Below are 24,992 nucleotides of genomic sequence, written 5' to 3' on the forward strand. Positions count from 1 at the left end.
ACACAGTTACGATAAGCTTAAATCAGACAACAGGAAAACCCACTGCAAATTGCTGGACAAGTGTTACTTGTTACTAAAATGTATATTAAAGTACGTTTTCAGTTAGGAAGCACCATATTATTATTGAAATGCAGCATACAGATTTTTTTCTGTAATGGTATTATTGTAATATATATTGAAAGTTTACATATCCACCAAACAGTAATCCTCATAAGACGTATTTGTGCTGTAGTTGTAAAAAGTTACTAGCAATTCTTGGATATTTCCAACTATTATTGATTATTCTTATTAACTTTGATATTAAAACTATAATTGGCATAGGTGGGGTCTATAAAGATACTATTTGCAGCAGGGAAACTGGCTGCAATTTGACCAAGTACAGAATAGGAAAAAATGATGAGTAAACTGATTTATTTTAAATAAAGGTTAGATACTGTTGTGTTTGTTTGTTTTTTTGGGCGATTATTTTCTCTTCCTAAAGGATTATTTGCGTGTTTTCATCTGGTTGTTGTTACTACTAATTCTTCTAGTAAGCAAGTTTCTCAGTTGCTCTCTTCAAGTTTTGATTCGTTACAGGTTGGAAGACTTTATTTCCCTTTGTCTAATTGCCAGTAGAGAAATGGTAGAACTTAACTGGAAGTAACCAGATGGAGATAGTATATATAAGATATATATTGGAAAAGGGAAAAAGAAATATTAATGAATGTTTTTTATTCTTTTCTGAATGATCCATGGTTAACATAGGAATATGCATAATTTCCCCCATTTCTCCCCCTAATTAAAAAAAAATCAATCTCTATTATTTGCATAGAAGGTTTATATGAGGAGTATATTGAGTGCAAGACTTTGGATTCAAATACTAATTCAGAGTGATTTCTGGTCAGGATGGTGGAGGACCATAGTCTACCTCTTCTCATGATCACAACAAAACCACAACCATTGATTAAAAAAAAAAAAAGACTGGAATATACAAAAAAAAAATTTTCTTCAACTGGAATCATAAAGATGGAACCATAGTGGGATGGTAAGAGGGGCACACTGATGAAATAATTGGGTTTCATATTGCACTCCCTCTGGGTGGGCAACCCAGAAGCTGAAGAAACATTATATTACAGAGGCTCTCCTATAGGAGTGAGAGTTCTGAGCCCCACGTCAGGCTTCCCAGCTCAGGGTTCCTGCATTGGGGGGAGGAGCCCCCAGAACATTTGGTTTTGAAGGCAGCAGGGCTTAATTGCAGGAGCTCCACAGACATAGGGAAACAAAGATTTTGGTCTCTTGGGAAGCGCACACAGAATCTCGCATGTTCTGGGACCAAGGGCAAAAGCAGTGATTTCATAGGAACCCTGGCCAGACCTGCCTACTGGTTTTGGAGGATCACCTATGGAGGTGGCAGGTGGCTGTGACTCACCCTTGGGACATAAAAGCTGGTGGCAGACATTTGAGAAGTATTCATCTACATGAGCTTTCCTGGAGGCTGACATCTTGCTTGGGTCATTAGTGCCAATACCTAGCCACACCCAACAGCCTGTAGGCTTTAGTGCTGGGAAGCCTCAGATCAAATAACATACTGCCCCACCCATCAGCAGACTTCCTGAGCCTACAGCCACACCTAGACACACTCTGGACATAGACCTGCCCACCACAGGGCCAGGACCCAGTGCCACCCAGTAATTCTAACAACCATTTAGAGAAGAGTTAACACCTAACCTTCTGAAACTATTCCAGAAAATTGCAGAGGAGGGAACACTTCCAAACACATTCTGTGAGACCACTACCCTGATACCAAAACCAAAGATATTACACAAAAAAAGGAAAATTACAGGCCAATATAACTTAAGGGTATAGATGCAAAAATCCTCAACAATATACTAGTAAATCAACTCCCAGCAATGCTTTAAAAGGATTATACACTATGATCAAGTGGAATTTATTCCAGGGATGCAAGGATTTTTCAAGTCAATCGGTGTGATACACCACATTAACAAATTGAAGAATAAAAGCCATATGATCATCTCAATAGATGCAGAAAAAGCTTTTGATAAAATGCAACATCCATTTATGCTAAAAATTCTCCAGAAAGCGGGCATAGAAGGAACATACCTCAACATAACAAAGGCCGTATATGACAAACCCACAGCTAACATCATACTCAATTATGAAAAGTTGAAAGCCTTTCCTTTAAGTTCAGAAAGAAGGCAAGGATGCCCACTCTCTCCACTTTTATTCAACATAGTTTTGGAAATTCTAACCACAGCAGTCAGAAAAAAAAAAAAAAGAATCTAAATTGAAAAAAAAGAAGTAAAACTGTCAGTGTTTGCAGGTGACATGATACTTTACATAGACAATCCTAAAGGTGCCACCAGAAAACTCCTAGAGCTCATCAATGAATTTGGTAAAGTTGCAGGATACAAAATTGATATACAGAAATCAGTTGCATTTCTATACACTAGTAATGAAATAGCAGAAAAAGAGATTAAGAACAGTCCTACTTACCATTGTGTCAAGAAGAATAAAATACCTAGGAATAAACCTACCTAAGGAGATAAGTATCTGCATACTGAAAACAACACAAACAGATGGAAAGATATACCATGTTCTTGTATTGGAAGAATCAATATTATTAAAATGAGCATACTACCCAGGGCGATATACAGATTCAATGCAATCCCTATCAAATTACCAATGACATTCTTCACAGAGCTGGGACAAAAAATTTTTAAATTCGTATGGAGACACAAAAGACCTGAAATAGCCAAAACAATCTTGAGAAAGAAGAACGGAGCTAGAGGAATCACACTCCTGACTTCAGCTCTCTTTCTTCTCACTCTGAAAAAGGCAATTTCATCCTTTTCTAGTTAACATTTATCATCCATGTAATGACTCATCAGTGTATATAACCAGACCATACCTCTACTTTGAATATCAGACCTATATATCCAAGAATCTACTCAAAATTCTCACTCATCTCAGATGTTTCAATATCACCTCAAATTCAGTATGTCCCAAGACTAAACCCCTGGTCTTATAAATACGCTCTCCCCAAATAAAGAACAAAGCAGTAATCAAGCACTATATTTTGTTTCTAATCTAACATTTCCTGTCTTGGTGAGTTTCACCACCTTCCATGTAGGCACACAAATCCAAAGCCTAAAAATTGTCATCAGCACTGTCTTGTCTCCCTTTCACACAGTTTTTCCATTACCAAGTTCTAATAATTTACATCGTCAACACATTTCCTATTTATCTGCTTCTCTGTCACCATTTCCCTAGTTCAGCCTACTCTATTCACGCATCCAGTCTGTTGACGTATTCCTTGACCAGGTGTCCTAGTGTCCAGTCAGTTCTTCAGACTATTACAGCTGTTCTCTTCTCAGAGCACAAATCTGATACTGTCACATTCCTCAACAATCAATTTAAATCACATTATTGCTTCCCCATTGTTCTTAGAAAAAAAGCCTGAAGTACTTAGTGTTGCAGAACACTTGGCTAGCTGCACTCTCCTTTTGTGTCACTCTTTCTTGCTTTGTCACTGATGTCCAGTCTTAAAGGTTTTCTTTGATTTTGCCCTGCCAGAAGTCCTTTACACATATTATATTTAGCCTTCAGAATTCTCACTGACCTCCCCCCCCCCCCCGCTTATCTCTTATTCGTCCCTACAGAACTGGCTCAAGTACTTTTTTTCAGGAAAGCTTGCCCTGATATCCTTGTCTGTTCTGGTTCTTTGGTTAGTAACCATTATATACAATACTCACTTCCATCTTAACCCTCTACTCAGTCTTGCTTTGTAATTGTGCCCTTTTGATGGTGTGATTATTTGAATACTGTCTAGCTCTGTCTGTAGAACCTAAGTTCCTCGAGAAGAGTGAGCATTTCTGTTCTCACTCTGTAGTACTCAGCATAATAGCCTAAATAAATATTTCAGTCACATTGTTGCTTGAGGTAAAGCACTCTACAGAGTTAGGCTTACTGTAATACTGTTACTTTATGCTTGTGCATTTATTTATTTTTGTCCACATCCACTTTCTTAATTTACATCAAGTTGACTGAAGTTATTTTGTGAAGCATGTTTTCATAATAATGATAGTTTATATGGCACTTCTTTGAAGAAACACTTGGGCACCTCAAATAAATATAATTTATATGTAATTCTTTTCTATATCTTCAATTCACCTCACTTTAAAAGAAGACATTTGAAAGCAAAAGTACCTTGACTTGTATTATACCGATAATGTTAAATAGAACTGAAATACCATTGTGATGCCTTGTCCTTTAGGGTCTATCAGAGCATGAAATCAGTATCACCATTAACTCAAGCACAATCAAATATTCTTTCCAATTTCTGTCATTTGCTGTCACCTGCATTTGCAATTTCATGACACTTTTCTTTCACATACTTTCTTTCTGCGCATTTCTGCAAAATTCATACAACCATCTAGAACTATCAGAGGGTCACCATTGAGCTGAGTAGGATTAAAGTTGGAATAAAAGATATGACTTAACATAATGAAAGCATCATTATATCGGTTTGCTTTTTTACTCTGCCTCTACATTCTGTCCTCTCAGGAAAGCAGGGTAATGGAATCACAAAAATGCCAGTGTGTGCGGGAGGATTCAGTGTTGTGCGGAAGGCTGGTTGCTGAAATATACTGACCTGCTGGAATGGGGCCAACAGGAAGAGCAAGGGGACATTGAGTAGCCTGGGAAAAGCCCAAGGGAATGAGAAGAGAAAGAGCTGAGGAACAAATTAGTAAACTGCAATAATGAGCTCAGATGAGAAAATGAAAGGAAATTTAAAGGCATAGAATAATTCAGATGAACCAGTATTCATCTAAGAGATTTCTAAAATAATCACAGGAATGGCAGAGAGGAAACATTAAAATGCAATAATAATAATAATAATAGTAATAATAGTAAACCTCTTGCAGACTGAGATAAAGCCAACATCCTTAGATTGACAGATCTACCAAGGACTGAATAGAATGAACTTAAGAGATTCATGTCTAGCAGAGAGACATATGTTGGAGCAAATGTCAGGGTATTGAATGTTGAAGGTGAACTCCTAAACACCTTCCAGTGGGAATGAATAGATTTACTTTAAATAATTAAAACTAGGTTATCATCAGACATCTTGCTGGTATTACCAGATGGATGAACAAAGTAGATAAACACAGTGAAAGAGTTCTGAGGGAAAATCTCACTGCCAGTTTTTAGAGTACATATGTGAGTAAGATGGAAAAAAAAAAAAAAGCTCAGGAATGGGTTATAGGAAGTAATCTAAAACATAGTTTATTAGTTTGCCAAATTTCAACTTAATAGCAACTTGGAAATAAAATATCAGATCTCAGTGACAAGGTGGTTGCTGGAGCTCTGAAGGGTCTAGAACGTTCAGGAAGGAGGAGAAGGCAGATAAAAGAACACTAATGTTTCTTATTTGGGAGGGAAAAATCTAGGGTGGAGAGAAAATGTGGCTCTGAATTGTGTTAAAACTATTTAAAGCTAAATATACTTATGAATATAACACACACAATAAAATGGAAGGGGTAGGTCTAAGCAGATAAATAGTCACAACATGTCAGAGCAAATTAACCTATTAATGGCTTCTGAGAGCAGGTTTAAAATGGTCAGCTAGATGTTGTTTCCAAAGGTGTTAAAAACAAACCAAATAAATTATATAGGAAGTTTGGGAAAGGAGAGCTGTGTGTGTGGTGTGTTTAAAAAAGAAATAGACAGTGGGTACACAAACACTGACACTCTCTAAAGCAGAATTCAAGTAAAACACATAATTGCCACAATGAGAGATATTTCATACATTTCCCCCACTTAAGACAAAATTATGTCTGTGTTCTTTTTTTTGGTTTCAATTGAGATGATGATGATTTTAGACTATAATGGAAAAAATAAACTCATGTTCATTATAGCAATTGTTTATCTTTTGATAAAAAATATTAGATCACTGAGTATGTTTTTAAAAATAAATTTCAAATGGAATAAATCATAAAAGTGACAAAGAAATCATGGAGACTAGAATCTAGAAGTAGGTAAGGCCTTCTTAAATAAGATGCAAAATTATTAATTTAATTGCATGACTATTTAATAATTGATAAAATAAGGTACTCTATAAATATATTTGCATTTATAATCTAAAATTATGCTTATACAAGTATTTGATGTAGATGTACAACAACTTCTTTATCTTTTGACAGTAGAGACTTTCATTTTGAACAAAATTATTTTCCAAAAGCCTGAATATGACAGATAAAAATCTAATCATTTATGAGTATCATCTATAGCATATACTATATATATACACACACATAGGTATATCTCTAGTATATACTAAAAGTATTGAGATGTTGGGTACGAATATGCATCTTAGTATAAAATATTTGAACATTTAGTTATTCATCAGTTTAATAAATATTTACAAAGTATACTAAGTACCAGACACTGGACTATGGTTTCAAGATACAGAGATGATTAAGTCACAAACCCTATCCTTTCAGGATTTACAATTTAATTACTAAGTCAGTTATGTATGCAGATAGATTACAATACAACACAGCAGGTGCTGAAAATATGAGAGAGATGTGTAGTTGGCCTGGTGATGTCTATTTTCTGAGACTTCTTAGAGGAGGTGTTTCATGAGCTAAATCTTAATGAATGAGTAGGGTGAGGAAAAAGATACCACAAGCAGAGATTAGCAACTAAAGAGGTTTCTCTCTTTTTCATGCACTATCAGAGTTTCCTTGTCTTTTCTACTTTTGCGACGTTGATCATACTGTTTCCTCTATTTGGGAAACTTTCTCCTTCCCTACATCCTCAACCCTTGTGGGACAGTCCCATGTAGTCACTCAGAATCTCTTCATGACAACATTCCAGAATCATGATTCTCCCTTACCCCATCTCATTATCCCTTTAAATGGTTTGTCCTTAATGTATTATCTGTGCATATGCCACAATCTCTTTGGCTGACCATCTCTTTGAAAGCAGGGTTCATGTTTAGTTATCCTCATATTACAAACAAATCCTTTCCCAGTTCTTTGCAGTAAAAAATATTCACTGTGTTGAATTATCCTCATATATAACAATGAGATAGACTTGGAACATGATCAGGTGCAGTATATGATAATCATGTGTGATGGTAAAAGGTATGAGTCAGAAGAAGGGTGTTAATGGGGAGGGAATCACCATGAAGTACATAGACAGAGATTTTAGCAATTACATAAAGAGGCAATGCCACATCAATTAAAAATAAGAAATAAGATGTTAGTCTCTCTCTTCTGTGGAATATCCAGTGTTCTCTGTATAGTAAGTGTTAGGAGGGCAAGACGTGGAATAATATAAATGCTTTCTAATGCAAAGTTACTTTTTCACTCCATAGGATCCTGGTGAACATATCACGTCTTATCCAAGCTCATTAACCATCTCTTCAGATTGCATTTCAGAGGTTTCCCATTACCATGCCCATTAATCACTTCAGGATCTAAACTGAATAGCTTCTACTATCAGAATTATTTTTATCTGTAAATGATCTAAACTCTTTGGTTTAATAATCACCAAGTACTTTTTTGCCCTATTATGGGGCAAAATATATTTTTAACAAATTGTTATTCTTCAGAGTTAAGAGACTTTCTGTTTTCTCAGAGCTCTCAAATACATAAAGTGATTTCTAATTTTGGAAGGGTGTCCAGATACTTCTCAAAAAAAATTTTGTAATTGCTGGGGTCACATTTTTTGGACTGACTGAGCAATTCAATATTATAATGCCCTGAATAGAAAAAAATGAGCAGGACATTACATATTTCTATTAAAAGTTATGTATTGTAATAAAAAGATATAAAATTATCCCTTAATTTAAGGACTACCTCTTATCAGAATAAAAAAATAATGCCAAAGGAAATGCTTTCAGAATTTCACAAAGCACTTAATGTACCTGAAATAAAGTCTGTGCTAGAAACAGAAGGGTGGAATTTTAGTCTCACTTGTTAAAGAACAATCTAGGTAATTAATTCTTCATAAACCTTTTAAACAACAAAGAAAAAAATGCCTGGCATTTTGTCTTCAAAGGAAACTTAGGGAAGTAGGCTTTAAATCATTGGTTTTTGAAAGCTGAGCTAAATGAATTCTTTTCTAAACTTCAGCTGTGCTGTGGGTGAGAAAAAAAAGCTGCTATCTGAAATGAGGTCAAGTTCATAGCTGGCCCAAAGGCAACTGTTCTCAAGTACTTGAGTTTCATTTCTGCACCTGCAGTATGATAGTGCCAGAATTGCTGACTCAACTGCCCAGCTGTCCCGTCTGTCAGATGCCTGGACTCAGCTCATTACTACAGCACATCTAAAAAGTAGCCTAAGACAAGTAAGGGAACACATTACATATTTGATCTTGGTTCATATCACTGTTTGCCCAGCAGTGCAGTGTTTTATATTTAGGTAGCTATGGTATGTAAAAAAATGGTTCTGGAGCATATAATGGATATGACGATAATTCATGATCACATGGCTTTGTAATGCCATCCACATTTAGAAGCACTCAGGAGTTCTTCAAAAGGGTGTATGCTGTCTTGACAATTGTTTTTTTGTGGATTCTTAGAAAAGAATTTAGGAGGCACTAAGCAACTAAATCATTCATCTTGTGAAAATGAAATATGATGTGTCGTTACTCAGATTACTATGAAAGACTGACAGAAATATCACAGCCCTAGCAGTATCTCAGTGTGAATATGCACAAGATTTGCTTGTCAGAAGTGAGTGACCAGTAGTGACCCCTGCTGTCATGAAAGGTACTTGCTTTTCTGATCCTGCCCCTTTTTGGGTCAGAGACACATCATCCTGGCTCATTCCTTACTTTATTGGTTACTTTGCTCTCTCTTCTTCACTATTTTTCCTTCCTTCTTCTCCAAGAAATGGGGGCATCCAAGAAATGGAAACATCCTTCAAGGTGCTCTAATATCGCTCCAGCTTCATTAGGGTTTTTTCCTGATGATGCTAGTTAGTGAATTGCTTAAAAGGGCCCAAACTCTCCCACTCTCCATGTCCATCTGTGTAAAATGGCAGTTTCCTCGTAAGGTTTTCTCCAAAAATTGCAGAAAATGTTTCTTTGACGTGTGATTACTCAGGCATCTGAATTTAGTTAAGTGGAGATTCTTGAGTATTATTTTTGTTTTTGGCTTTTCTCATCCCTAATGACTCCAATCCATGAGATGCTGGGATTTAAGAAGCTTCATTTTCCTATGATACATTTTCCAAAAAACGCCTGCTTCCTGAGAACTGGGAAATGCTTCTCTCAGTGTTTGTCCTGTGCTCAGCTTTGGCTGTTCCCTTTGGCTCTGATTTCTGTCTATACCTCACTAGCTACACTCCTGTAGTGGTGGTGACGGCAGAGAGGAGGGAGAGAGGAAGAGAAAGAGGCTGCTGTGGTGGAGGTGAAGGTAGTGGTATAAAGTGAGATTGTACAAATCTGCAGCTGTGATAGCAAAACTATTTCCAGTTTGTACACTGAATAAAACATTTTTCACTGTATGTAATTCTAGCTTTCAGAAGGAGAGTCTGTCCAGTTTGAACACTGTTTGAGAAACATTTTTTTCACTCTGCATAAATTTCTAAGCCTTTGACACTTTCTCTGCAGTATTTTAAAGCACATTCTCTTCATCCCCACAAAGCAGTCAAGAATTTTTTCGTAAGCCAGTTTATTACCTTCACATCTAGGCCACGCTGACACAAGATATGTTCACAATAAGTTTGTGTAGAATGAATGACTGACAATAAATTAATAAAAATTATTCCCCCCTCTGGCTAATGCTATAGAGCCCCAAATTTTACTGTTCACTGATTCATTCTAGTAAAATGAACACAAGTAGAAAGAAATGCTGTGGTTTATTCTACTCATCTGAGAGAAATCAGAAACTTCGTGCTAATGGAGCTTGTTAAATAGAAATTGCTGGAGTGACAGTTAATGACCTACTTTGCCTCCCCTGGAGTGTCATATTACTGTATTATTTTACTTTTCATTTACTGAAACATTGCACACAAATTGTTCAGAGTTTTATACTGGGTGATTACTTAGTAGGTCCATTGTAGACGAAAGACTCCCAGAATAACCTTTTTGTATTTGTACATATGCACATACATGTACAGACACACAGACAGACACAGACAGACACATACACATGTCTGCCCAAAACTTCTGCCAAAAATGTATAAGCAAAGTGCTTTTACATAAAGCACAGTGGACTGAAAATCCCTGCCTTCAATTTTGGTGTACTTAATCAATCCTGGTAACTTTTTCTCTTGAGAATAGCTGCCAGTACATACCTGAATGAATTGATACAGTGCCAGCAATCAGGCTCTTGGGACTCCTTTCTGTATCTGACAGACGGTGAGAGTCTTTCATAGCTGACTTGAAAAGTTAGATTTCTCCCTATTCATTCACTGTCTCAAAGTCATTTGTTTTTCTTTAAATTTCAACTGATGAAATAAATTTTAAATATACTCTAGCTGAAATATTTAAGACTTTAACCTTATCCCAGCAGAGGCTTGATTTACAATAGTCTTAGTTGGCTTAATGAACACTCAAAAACTTTGAAAACTACAGAAACAATATAGTTTCTTATGCAGTTCATCATGGAAAACATGAGTTGTCATTTGAGCAACAGTAGTTTACCTTTGAAGAACACCATGGTCCCTTGTGGAACTGTGGGCCATCTTTCATGGTCTGATCAGGGTGCAGTGATTCTCCCATCCTTCTCCATGTTCCTTATTTTGGCACCCTTCCTTGCAGTTGGAACCATCTTCTTCACACAAATGTACAATACTTTGGAATTGATGATGACGATCTTTTTTGGAAGACATACTAATAGAGATTGACTTCTGAAATCCAGGTACGCAGGTCAGGAAGAGTTTATAATTCCTAGAAAATAAATGAACAGAACCAGTACACCCTTCATAAATGACAATAATTGACAACATTTAGGCCACTGTGTCAAAACACTCATAGATTGGCAATGGTCTAATGTTGTGGGCAAGCAAAGGCACGATGTTGCTTTATCTATCATTATGATGTGATTGTTGTAACATGTGCTGTGTTAGAGTCCATAGTGTTAGTTTTAGAACCAACATTGATCCATAATATCCTGTTAAAAAAGACCAAAGCATGTGTAAAAAAAATGTTGAGATCAACTACTTATTTACTTAAAGGGCACAACTTCTCTTAATGAACAGGGAAATACTTCTGGTTCAAAAGATTCTAGTTTACTGGGTTATTAAGTCACTGAGTCTTAGATTTTTTCACTGTCTGAATATATTCACATGATGAAAGAAAATAACTTTCCCCCCCCAGTATTCTAAGTTGAGTTTAATGATAGCAGCACTTTGTAATGAAAGACTTTAGGAAACATTCACTTAGGTCTTTTTTCTTTGGATGTTAAAATTAGGAAAAGGAAAATATTTTGTACCTTCATGTTTTGTAAGTGGTAGCTAGTTACTTGTTTTTTTAAAGAAATATTATCTGTAAAGTGCATGATATCTACTAGCTAAAAAGCTCAGAAACACTTCCTTTATTAGAAATTCAGATGAATAAAAGACTAAAAAAGTGAAAAACCAGAATTATTAATTTAAAGGGAGAATTTTACACTCAAACAACGTTCCTGACAACTGGTTTTTCCATTCTTATTATGTAAAAGGAAATTTTATAAGATTTGAGATGGAGAGTTGAAATGATGTATTGATTTCACATGTATACTGATTACAACTAAGACACACTCAGATGATTATTAAAAAATTAAGTGATTGTCTTCACACACATACATACACTTTTATAACTCAGTGATGTTTTCCCAGAATTCATCATTTCACTCTCACCATTGTGTAATAGCTATTTATTTTTATTATATTGGCCCAACTGCTGTTGCTGGACTGGCACTGATTCACTTAAGCCAATCGGCTCTCAGCTAAGGTGGCCTCACTAGCCTCATTGATTGTTTCAAGGAAGGGGTCATCACCTATGTCTGCCCAATCAGAGAAAAGCTGAGAAATACCATTCAGTGGTGGTGAAAGTGATGAGCGGTGATATTTTCATGTTACGTAGATGTAGAGTTTAAGCTGCTTCAGGCACCTTGCTTCATTTGAGAAAAGACAGCTTAAGGAGAAAGGGGATAAACAGAAAAGATCACAACAAATAAAACTGCCAAAAGTGGATCTGATGTCTGATCAAAGCATACTTGGAGCTTACCCAGCCACTAGACTGTCTCCTTGATTACTTAAGCCAAGTTGGGTTAGGTTTTCTGTTACTTGCTACTAAAAGGGCCTCCAGTTATAAAGTGAATGAAAATTTATAAGATGGTCCCTGGTTTACTATATAGACATGTAGCTATCAAACAACTGGGAATTGTTTCCGATTTGTTGCTAGCTTTTCAGATTTCCTCAATTCCATTAGGCAATATTAGATAATCTTCAACCATATATAGCACTTCAGCCCCACAGTGCTTTAGTTTTTAAGTTATTCTGGATACAGCAGTAATTTAACTTATGTCACATGAGTAAGAGTTCAGTATGAAACATCTCATTGAGAGGAATTTTGAAGAGATAAAACTTAAAAATTCAAATAAAAAGTAATTTTACATGGACAAAGGTTAATATCTGTAATAAAAGTCACTATTTACTAGGCACATACGCCATGCTATGGACTTTATATGTACTAGATTATGACTAATCCTTGTATCAATTCTGTAAGATCTGCTTTATTAATAATTTTAAATCTGAGCAAATCAAGACTCAGAGAATTTTGATAATGGGTCACACTTATCCAGCTATTAAGTGGAATCTTGTAAATAAAACCCCAATTCTTTTAGATCCAAAAGTCATGCATTTTATCCACTAAATGCATCCCTTTCACAAATTTGCTTTCACAAAAGTTTATTGATCACTTGGCATATCCAAGACCAGAAAGTGGGAGTTACACAAGATGATTAAATATATTACTGAGAGCCAGAGTATTTCATCTATATTGAGAAAAAGAAAAAAACTACATATATATATATATAACTGTTAGTATATTAAAGGAATAAACAAAATAAATGACAGTCATTAAGAGGGAAAAAATACACACACATAAATACCACAAACAATTTTTGATTTCTAAGTGAAGATATCTCTGATGGGCAGCATGAGTTCTATCAATGCCTCTTAATTTTGGAAATGAAACTGAATGGATGAATTAATATAGTGGAATGCTTTGTGTAGCATAGAACTTAGTATTACCCTTTTGAAAGAAACAATTTCTGTCCCTTAGTCTTGAAAGTTTTACATTTGGGGGAAGAACTTTCATGTGTCTTTTATTTTTCATGTATAAAGCAAAATGTAACTATTTGGTGGAAATTTTCACTCAAGACCTGACTGGTGTAACATAAATGTAACCTTGGATTGAGATGTGGTGCCTGTGGAACTTTTTGTGTAGGAGTATGAATTTCTTGTGTTTTAGCACATTATGCACCATAAATGTAGAAAATGTCTTCCCTTCTCCCACATCTAAATTTAAACTGCCTTGGACTTAAAAAATATATATTTTCCCTCTTTAGCTATGTGAGTGCTTGTGAAAGCTCTTGGTCACAGGAGGTTAAGAGTGAAGTTCATGTGGCAGTCCAGATTACGTGCAGGCTAGAGTATCTTCATCTCTTGCCAATGTAAAGAATGGAAACAACCGCCCTGAACTTGGCACAGTGCTACCTGGAGCCCTTTGTTGCTGTGCCACATGTGGTCTCATTTGAGACTTAATAATCCAGACTCTTGGAAGCATATGGTCAACTAATCTGATTGTGTTTATCCTGAGGGCCATGGGCTTGATAGCTCTTTATGTGAGTGGGTAGAGTTTCCCTTGAAGATAGTGGAAGTTCTCATTGTCAAATCCTGGAAAAAGGTCAATTGTAGGAGGAAATGAAATAACTCTTTAAGCAAATGAGGAAAAATATTTCTCTTTCTGGACCTTGTTTGTGGGCAAACTGTGCCTGAGAACAAAAACATGTAAGTGTTTTCAAAATTCTGAGAGTAGAAATATGTTGTGCCTGCCACATGAAGGCTGACCAGGGTAGATAGGTTATCATGGTGAGTCTTATTTAATTACTTACCCAGTATTTCTCTTATACCAACATATAGCTTATTATTCTGTCTACTTGTCAATTCCCATTACAATGAAAATCGCCCAGGAAGTTATCATTTTTAAAATGTGTGTTATTTCAATGCCTCTATCCACATTGGTCTTACTGCTTCTCAGTCACCTTTATTCAGAAGGAAGTAATTTAATTTTTTAAAATTTACCTTTTTTTAGAAAGAAAAAGACATAAATGAACTTAATTACAAAACAGAGACAGACTCACAGACATAGAAAACAAACACGGTTATTAGGGGGAAAGGGGGTGGGGAGGACTAAATTGGGGGGTTGAGAATCGTAGATACTAATTGCTGTATATAAAATAGATAAACAACAAAATCCTACTGTATAGCACAGGGAGCTATATTTAATACCTTGTAATAGCCTATAATGAAAAAGAATATGAAAAGGAATATATACGTATAAATAATCATTATTCTGTACACCAGAAATAAAGACAACATTGTAAATCGACTCTACATCAATTAAAAAAAGAAGAAACTTTCTAAAACACTAGTCTATTCGTGTCACTTTTCTTCCTAAAAATTTTCAATAATCCCCATTACTTTGTCACAAAGTGGTGTTTGAAAGTTTTGGTAACTAAATAAGAAGTCATCCTGACAAAGACCCTGCCTCCAACATTTCGTATATACCTTCCCAAGCAAATCACATACATATGAGAGAGCTTAAGAAGCATTTTTCACAAAGGATGAAAAGATAACAGATAAGTAATTAAAGAAAAATATATTTAAAATCTTATAATATACAGAATAATATTTGGTAAGTTCAGCTAATTTTGAGTAAGATCATGAAGTTTTGTATCTGTATATTTTTCTCATGGATTCTGTCAGTGCAAAAAATGAGGCAAGATTATCCAGTTATTATTTCATATTACTATAAAAACAGTCAAGCTAGAAAGTTGAGAGTTTGAGAAATGAGGTAATCACATGAACATATTCAGTTGAAAGGTAATATAAAAATACAGTGTATTGTGGTTCTTAGAAGCAATACTTAAGAAGTTAATTCTTTCAGGAATTATATTAAATGTTAGAAACTATGATTTGCTGGTACTCTGATGTTATTCACTAATCTCTAATTTCTCTTGTTAACAGTAAGTCAAAGCAGAGAAACATATGTTCCCTTCAGTATATTATGATGCAGTTATTTTACCAAGTGATATAAAAATGTGGATTTGTATCATAGTAAGTTTTTGCCACTTAAAACATCCTGTGTTTCAATCTAAATTAGACAAACCATCAGAAGAATGCAAATCTACCTTTCTACCACAAAATGCTTACTCTTTCACACATAGACCCATAAACCACACATTTGGGGGCTGTACATGTACTCTTTTGATTACCTAGGAGTCTTTCCTTTAATAGGCTTTTGAAACCAACCAAAATGGTTTACAAAAGAATTTGTGGCAAGTTTTAATTTAAAATGGAGAACTGATTTCATAGTTATACACGTAATCTGCTTAACATCACCTCCACTGACCCACCCTCAACTCTAGGCCAATTGCATTCAAATTAAAAGCTGAACTACTCTTCTACATTGCTAGCTGTTGCAGGAACAACTGAAGGAGAAACTGCCAGTTTGGTCAGTGAGTTTATGGAGACAGGGGCCATTTGGAGAGACATTTTTATTTTTGCAGTAATTAGAATATTGAGATACCCAAAGTAATGTACTGCGATTGGCAGGGTCAGGTTATAGATACATTTATTAATCCATTCTTTCATTCACCATCATTTTTGTAAGAGTTTAGTGAATGGATACTATATTTTTAATGGCTTATGGATAAAGCAGAAGAAGATAGATAAAACATTAAGCAAATAGACATAAGCTCTACAGAGAAAAAAGTCAGAAAATCAGAATAGAGAATATTGGTGGGTGTAATTTCTAACTTATTTTAAACAGAGAATCAGAAAAGGTCTTGCTGATTAGGTGGCATCTGAGGAACGAGTGGAGACCTGAGAGTGGGTGTTCAGTGGTGGTCCTGGAGTGAGCACTAGACACAATGGCATCAGACACATTCAGATGACTGAGGAATTTAAGGAGGTCTGTGTAGGGGGCTGAAAGTCTAAAGGGGAAAATGAGAGGAATTCAGGTCAGAGACTGGGAGTGAGCCAGATCATGTAAGGCCTGGGGACCCTTGTCTCAACTAGTTGGTTTACTAAAATGCATTTCTCCTCTGACTGGGCACAAAAACTGCACTGCCCAGTTTCCTTTGGATCAGATATATTACATGACGGACTTAACATCCAGAAGATCATGAAGTGAGGCAATATGTTCCATTTCCAGCCCTAGCCCATAAAATATCTGAGGTTTGATCATCATACTCTTTCCTCATTCACTGACATGAGACAGATAAGCACAGTGATCATGGAAGCCACGCTTAAGAGGGTGGAGACACAAGATTGAGTTTGTGCCTTGAACCGCCATGGGCAAGAGAACTACCCTCCAATCAGAAATGTGTATTTTAAGACTTATGAGAATCAAAAGTAAATGTTTATTGTGTTAAGCCATTAATTCATTTCTGGCTCTGCGATACAGCAGTTAGCATTACATTACTAATTTGGGCATTGGAAAATAATTTTGCATTTTACTCTAAGACAGATAGGCAAATGTTTTTTACAATTAACGTTCTTATTTTCCTCCCTAATGTTTTGAAATGTTTTGTGTAGAAGAATGCATGTTCAGATTTACAGTTTTAAAAAAATGACTGTTCACAACATAGAAAATAATGGAGAAAGATGGAAGGAGGGGGTTGGTTAAAAGGCTATGGTTTTCAGTCTATAAATAATGTTGATTTAACTGGATTGGTAGCACTTGAAGTGGTAGGAATTAGATTCTTGGGGGAAAAAATGTCTGTGGAGCTATTAGCTCTGCTGCTACTACTGCTGACAACCAGCCTGGAAGTGAAATGCATGAGAAAGAAAAGAATTGAGAACGATAATGGTGTATTTGTTGGGGCAACTGAAAAAATGATGCTGGATTTTACTGGCTTTTATTGGCTTTTACTTTGACTGAAAGAGCAGTATTTGAGGATGATCAGGAACTCAATTGAAGATACCTTTTAGACTAAATATTAATGTTGAATAGACATTTTAAACATGAGTCTGGAGTCCAGAGGAGAGACTGACTTTGAAGATATAACTTTGAGTGTTGAGATAGTGTTTAAAGCCATGAAACATATCTAGGGAGCGAGTGTAGCTGTAGGAGAGAAGAGGGGCAGAATTGCCCCGTGTTGCACTCCAGCATTAAGAGGGCAGGGATAATAAGAGGAACCAAAAATGGAGTCTGCAAAGCAGTGGCCAGAGAATTAGGATATTAAAATATCTCAGATGTAGTTTTTAAAAGGCAAGTGAAGAAATTTGTTTCAAAAATGAATGAATGAGAAATTATGCTTAATACTGCTGTTAGGTCAAGTAACATAAGAATGGAGAATTGATTATTAAGTAGGATTCATGAGTGATTCTGTCAATAGCTATTTCAATGGAGTAGTAACATAAAAGTCTTAGTGGGGCACACTCAAGAGGAAAAAATGGGGGAGAGAAATTGGAAATGTAAGTATTTAAAAGTCGTTTTAAAGGTTTTATTCTGAATAAGAGTAATGGTAGTAGCTGAGGGGCTGTTGGAATAAGTGAACGTTTTTCACTAAGGTGGGAAATGTTTGAATACATTGGGAATTATACATTAGGAGGGAAAATGATAATTCAGAAGAGAAAATAATCAATTCCTGAGAACTGAAATGGCAGGAGATTATGGGATCTAGTGCACACATTATCGGTTCAAGTAGGAATATGGAGATCTGAAGAAAGGAAATCAAAACGAATTGGCACTTGTGTAGGAAAGAGGGTGAATGTGGTGGGAACTTTTAGAAGCACTGATTGTTTTGTATTTCCTCAATGAAATAGAAAGAAGGATCAATAGCTGGCACTATTAAATGTGAGGGATAAGAGTGGGAGGTCTGATGGGAAGTGAGGAAGCATGATACTTATCTAAAGCATGGGGCACTGAGTATATTCTAGAAAGCCACAGATTGTTAGACATTCTAGTGCTTCCACTTCTGGGTAATCATCATTATACGATGGGACCGGTTTGCAAGGTGATACGGTTTTCTCCGGTTATTAGCTGCCCAGGTGTAGACAGAGAGTTGGGTTTAAACAGAATGGTTGTGCTAGTAGAGTGCCATAAAATGAATGAGGAGGAGGAGAGTGAAGGGCATATCCAAAGGTTGATAATGATAGAGAATGTAATTCAATCCAGGGAAAAAGGAGTTTATAAAAACAGATTCTGTAAAACAGCAAACAAAACTAAAATTATGGTAAGACCAGTGGTCTTTTAATTCCAGTGGAATTAAAAAATGCTGGAATCATGATGTGGGAAGATGTTTTGTGGACGTGTTGTGAGTGTTGGTCAGAGAGCATGACAGTTGAAATCAAGATTATGGAGAATGTATAGTTATTGATAGTGACAAAATCCAAGTCTCTGTAAAATGAATATTTGAAATAGAGGGTTAAAGAAGACAATTGGAGGGAGGGGAGTCTGGGTTATTAAGAAAGATGTATATAGATATTGGAATTATAAATAATTACAGCAGGGACTGTGTTGGAGACGTAGAGACTGAGGCAAATATGAAGACCTTCAGGGAATGAGGAAGTGACCAAGAGGGCCTGTCCATGGCTATACCAAGGATAGGTTGTGCTAGCTTCAACATCAGAGGCTTTTTTTCCTAGAAAGAAGGAAGCAACTGAAAGTAGGACACCTATTCCACTGCAGGCCCACATGGAAATAGTTTGTTAAAAATGACTGGTCACCACAGCTCATACACATCAACATTAAAAAAACCAAACAACCCGACTTAAAAATGGGCTGTAGAATTGAATAGACATTTTTTCCGAAGAGGAGGTGTAGATGGCCAACAGGCACATGAAAAGATGCTTAACATCGTTAATCATCAGGGAAATGCAAATCAAACCCACAGTGAGATCACTTTATATGTTAGAATGGCTATCATCAAAAGAACACAGATAACAAAAGTTGGAGAGTATGTGGAAAAAAGGGAGTCTTCATACACTTGGAGGGAATAGAAATTGGTGTAACCACTGTGGAAAACAGTATGGAGGTTTCTCAAAAAACTAAAAGTAGAACTACCCTATGACCCAGCAGTTCCACTCCTGGGTGTATACCCCAAAAACCCCCAAAACCCTAATTCAAAAAGATGCTTGCACATCAATGTTCATAACAGCATTATTTCCATTTGCCAAGCTATAGAAGCAAACCATTCAGCAACAGATGAATGGATAAAGAAGATGTGGTATATATAGACAATGGAATACTACTCAATCATAAGAGGGAAAAATTATGGCATTTGCAGCAACATGGATAGACTTGGAGGGCATTATGCTATGTGAAGTAAGTCAGACAGAGAAAGACAAATACTGTGTGATGTCACTTATATGTGGAATCTAAAAAATACAACAAACTAGTGAATATAATAAAAAAGAAGTAGACTCAGTAGAGAACAAGCCAGTGATTACCAACTGGGGAGAGAAGGGGGTAGTAACATAGGGTTGAAGGATTGGGAGGTACAATCTATTGGATGTAAGATAGGCTCAAGTATGCATTGTATAACACATGGAATATAGCCAACGTTTTGTAATAAGTGTGAATGGAGTGTAACCTTGAAAAATTGTGTAAACAATTCAAAATTTAAAAAAAAATAGTCACCTCTTGAGAATTACTCCAGGGTAAACATTGTCATCAAATGGGTACCAGGTTTAAATAAGAGGGAAATTGATGAAAATAATGTTTTAATCTTTTGCTGCACAGTAAGATCACTTGAAACATTTTTTCAAAATACCTATGTTCATTCCCTACAACTGACTCATTATTCCTGTTGTGGTGCATACATCTTTTTTGTGTGTGTATCTTAGGTAAATTTTCAGTCCTCTGTATTATTTTATTCTTGAAGTTTAATACTTGCTATTTCCTCCTTCTGTATGTAAGAACTGACGTTAAGAAAAAAAAACTACTAATATCTTTTTCCTTGGAAATGGGTGCATGTCAACAAGTGTAGAGTGGCTTTTCCTCTGGGCAGGGGAATGGGGGGCAAATAGCCAGTTTTCCAGACATTTCTGTTTCTCATCCTCCCTGATCACATATGAGCATTGGTAGGTTCCTGGCTGTCTGTGCACATACACATGAACTGACAGCTCTCTGCTTTTTGTCCCAGGTGTCTGCTCAGCCATTTGCAGAGAACTGGAGAACCTCATCTTCCTGGAGCCAAAGTACCAACTCTTTGAAGTAGACTCCATGCAGTGGGCAAGGAGGACCTTTGGGACCATGCAGAAGAGCTGACTTGGAGAGAACAAATTGGGGGTGCCCAGGATGATACTGGACAACCTGGTGAGTCTTCTGCCATTGCCCTTCCAACCCAGTCCATTGAGGCTTAGTCTCCCAGAACCAGTCAGTACAAGGCATTAGGTGGGCATGAGAGCTTCCAGCATCACAGTTAAGTTGTTAAAGCCTTGTTGATTGGCAACTTAACTTTAAATTTGTAGTAATTCTAACAGTAGTTGAGTATTCTTTGTGTGTGTGTATGTGCTTTAAAAAAAAACTGAGGTATATTTGACATATATATTAATTTCAGGTTGCCAACAAAAATAATCTATAATGGGAAAGAAAAGATTCTTATTTGATCCAAACTAAGGACTGTATATCCCTGGAGAAACAGATTCAAGAAGTACTTGAATTGTGTTACACTAGACTGCAAAATGGGAAGGTTTATAAAGGCAGAGAATACAAAATTACATTAGTGTTGTCAAGAATTAGGATTGGAGCTGTCAAGAAGTAAGGGTGCTTGTTAAGAGAGGATTGTTTGGGGTTCAAAGTGATGGCATAGTTACAAGGAGAGACATTGAGACCATAAAGTTGAAACTGGCGCCTGCTAGTAGATACTGTGTTGAGAACGGCTGGTGGTGTTCTTGTCTCTGTTACAGTTCAGAGAGTTCACGTTCTCAGTAATGCAGAAACATGTCTGAAACCACATCCAAAACGGTCACTTGGCTCCATCCTAGATGCCTGAACCATAGTCACTCCATTTTGATTTTTTAAATGCATTCTTTTCTTTAATGGTTAAAGAAAATGTATAATGCATGTTTGGCAGGACACAACACAGGCTGCTCTAGTTAACAGAGTCAAATTAAATCGTACATAAGCCAGAATAACTTCCCCATACCTTAATATGTGAAAATTTCTTCCATCAAGATGTATAACATAATGATTTGATACTTGTATTTACTGTGAAATGATCACTACAATAAATCGAGTTAACATCCATCAACACACATTGTTTTTTTCAACAATTTTTTTATTGAGTTATAGCCAGTTTACAATGTCATGTCAATTTCCAGTGTAGAGCACAATTTTTCAGTTATACATGAACATACATATATTCATTGATCAACATGCATCGTTAAAATTTTTTTCCTTGCAATGAGACCTTTTAAGATCTGGTCTCTTAGCAACTTTCAAATATACAATACCGTGTTATCAACTATAGTCACTGAACTGTGTATTATATTCTTGGGACTTACTTATTTTATAACTGGAAATTTGTACCTTTTGACCCTCTTCACCCATTTGATATCCCTTTACCCTGCCTCTGGTAACCACAAATATGTTCTCTGTATCTATGAGTTTGTTTTTGTTTTTAGTTTCCACATATACATGAGATTAAATGGTGTTTGTCTTTCTCTGTCTGACTTATTTCACTTAGCATAATGACTTCCATTGTGTGCATGTATACATGTGTATATATAATGGTTTTTTAATCCACCTATTCATTGATGGATACTTAAGTTGCTTCCATGTTCTGGCTATTATGAATAATGCTGCAATGAACATGGGGTTGCATATATCTTTTCCAGTTAGTGTTTTCATTTTCTTCGAATAAATATCCAGAGTGGAATTGCTAGATCATGTGGTGGTTCTGTTTTTAATATTTTGAAGACCCTCCATACAGTTTTCTGTAGTGGCTGCAGCAACATACATTCCTACCAACAGTGCACAAAGATTCCCTTTTCTCCAAAGCCTTGCTGACACTGGTTATCGCTTGTCTTTTTGATAGTAGCCATTCTAACAGGTGTGGGATCATATTCCCTTGTGGTTTTGACTTGCATTTCCCTGATGATTAGCATTCTTGAGCTCCTTTTTATCTGTATGGCAATCTGTATGTCTTTGAAAAATGTCTCTTAGGATACTCTGCCCATTGAATTGGCTTTTTTTTTTTTTGGTCATTGTTATTGAGTCATATGAGTTCTTTATATATTTTGAGTATTAATTCCTTATCAGGTGTATGATTTGCAAATATTTTCTCTCAGTCTGTAGATTGGCTTTTCATTTTGTTGATGATTTTCTTTGCTATTGAGAAGCTTTTTAGTTTGATATAGTGACACATTTATTTTTGTTTGGTTGCCTTTGTTTTTGGTGTCAAATCCAAAAAAAAACCATTGCCAAGACTGATGTCAAGGAGCTTCCTGCCTGTGTCTTCTTTTAGGAATTTTATGATTTCAGGTCTTATATTCATGTATTTAATCCATTTTGAATTAACTTTAGTGTATGATGTAAGATAGTGGTCAAATTTAATTCTTTTGCATGTGGTTGTCCAGTTTTTCTGACATAATTTTTTGAAGAGGCTGTCCTTATAATCTGGTTGTGGGATATATACCTTTAAAAAAATTATCCCCAAGTGGTGATACTGGGCAGTTGACTTTGAGAAATATTGATTAGGACACTATAGTAACAAACCAAGCCAAGGGAAGAATGCATAAACCAGAAGGAATAAATAGCTCCTTTCTCTCAACTGACACCATTTTTATAGCTTTATTATAGCACGTTTCCTTTTGTACTCTAGTAAGTGTTGCATGCCACTGTGTCTCCGACTAGACTGTGAATTCCTTAAATTAAGACTCATATCTTATTCATCTTTGTATCATGTTGAGGTTAACACAGTGACTTTCCCAGGCAAGTTTGTTTTGTTATTTTATGGCAGCTATCATATCATTCAGAATACAGAGAACTGGTTTTACTTAATGAAGAAAACTTCTAAATAGATATTGTACATCCAGTACTTCTTTTTTATCAGCTCTTTTCCGGGTGGTATTGTCTTCTAAATCATTTAATGTCACTATTTTCTGTAAACAATCTATCACAATTATAATAATTAAATATTGCTATGTGGTATTCCTGTTCCCTATGTAGAACATCAAGCATTTTAAATTATTTTGGGCTCCTCAGTAGGAGCTAAAATTTTGTCATCCAGATAGGGATTTTTAAAAAAAAAGGTTAAATTCTAAACTTGACAAGGCTGATGGCATCTTGGCTATTCAGGGTGAGTTATTTCATGCACTTGTATCCTCATCAAGGAAATTGTGAATGCAAGTTTTCACTGATAATCAGATGCTTTGTTGGTGCTTATGTATCCAGTTGGTCCATCAGTAATCTTAAAACATAGCAGAAAAAAAAAGGTGAAAGTAACAACAGAAACAGCAACAAGATTCTACAGTCTTCAGAAATAACTATCTTAGACTAAGATAGCTAAGACTTCTCTTAGCTCAGATCCACAATTCAACCTTAAGGTAAGTCAAAATGGTATACAAAACATACTACTAAAGAGGAATTGTTTTATTATTTTTTTAGCCTGAGAATATAGAAGCAGTGGAATCATTACTTTTAAAATATTTTATTTTCTTCATCCTTATGCATTCTCTTTTGAAAGGAGGGCTTGACACCCATTTTAAGCTAAGTCCACAGTTTGGTCTAAGTACCATTCCTGGAAAAATATTTTTCATATCAGTTAAAATTAGTGACTAGGGAATATTTTTATAGAATAATTGATCATTACTACCTCTAAACTGGTTTGGGCTCAGCAGTTAATCTTTTTTTTTTTACCATTTAAAAGTTTACATATATGTACTGTTCATTGTTTCTAAGAACAATTTAGAGCTTTAGCTTTTTAAACTTACATAGTTATCAAAGGAATAAAGCCAACCACAAAATAAGAATCAACAGAATGCAGTAATCCAATCATAAAGGACAGTCAGTGTGCTTATACATATTCAAGAAACCAGTCATCTAAGTTATAAGTAGTTCATTTGTGTCCTTTTTTTAAGATGCCACATACAAGCCATATCATACGGCATTTTTCTTTCTCTTTCTGGCGTACTTCACTTAGAATGACAGTCTCCAGCTCCATCCATATTTCAGCAATTAATCTTGACAGAGGATATAAAATAGTATCAATTATGTGCTTTTTATCCACCTGGCACTGTGTTGATAAAATCTGAATAAAAGAAACTTTTCAATTTGTTGTCTTCTTTCTAAAGTGCACCTCATCCCCTCTATTGCATTCCTACTGCTTTGCTCCAAACTCTAACAACTTTCACACAGTCTCTTCACTCACCACCTTCTCTCTTATCTCTCTCAACTCCAACCTGTCTTTTACAGTTACCATTTAAATTCAAAAGTGACTTTGATGGTACATATGTTTGTCATCCTTCTGCTTAAAAAGAAAAAAAAAACACTCTGAAATGTTTCATAAAGAAACACAAATGGATTTTGAGGCCATTTATGTTCAGATATTGGCAGATTTTCAGAGGTATGAATGAGTTAATATCAGCTGTAGAAGTGTGGTTACTCAGATGAGACTCTTAGTGATAGGTTGACTCATTCATGGGAATGAATCCATGTCTGATTGTCTGAGTAAGTAAGTAAGTAAGTAAGTAAGTAAGTAAGTAAGTAAGTAAGTAAGTAAGTAAATAAATAAATAAATAAATAAGTTTCAAACT

General features: G+C 35.7%; 1 long non-coding RNA gene across 5 annotated transcripts in view; it reads left to right on the forward strand.

The window, feature by feature from the left end:
- LOC140695702 (uncharacterized) overlaps positions 1-24,992 on the forward strand; it is a 518,879-nt gene that overhangs the window by 36,031 nt on the left and 457,856 nt on the right. For all 5 annotated transcript variants that reach the window (XR_012071528.1, XR_012071523.1, XR_012071526.1 and 2 more), the window contains exon 3: positions 20,378-20,550. This is a non-coding gene — a long non-coding RNA (uncharacterized lncRNA). The remainder of the gene's footprint in view (positions 1-20,377; positions 20,551-24,992) is intronic.

The sequence above is a fragment of the Vicugna pacos genome, chromosome 1 (assembly GCF_048564905.1).
Source record: "Vicugna pacos chromosome 1, VicPac4, whole genome shotgun sequence".
NCBI classification, from domain to species: Eukaryota; Metazoa; Chordata; class Mammalia; order Artiodactyla; family Camelidae; genus Vicugna; species Vicugna pacos.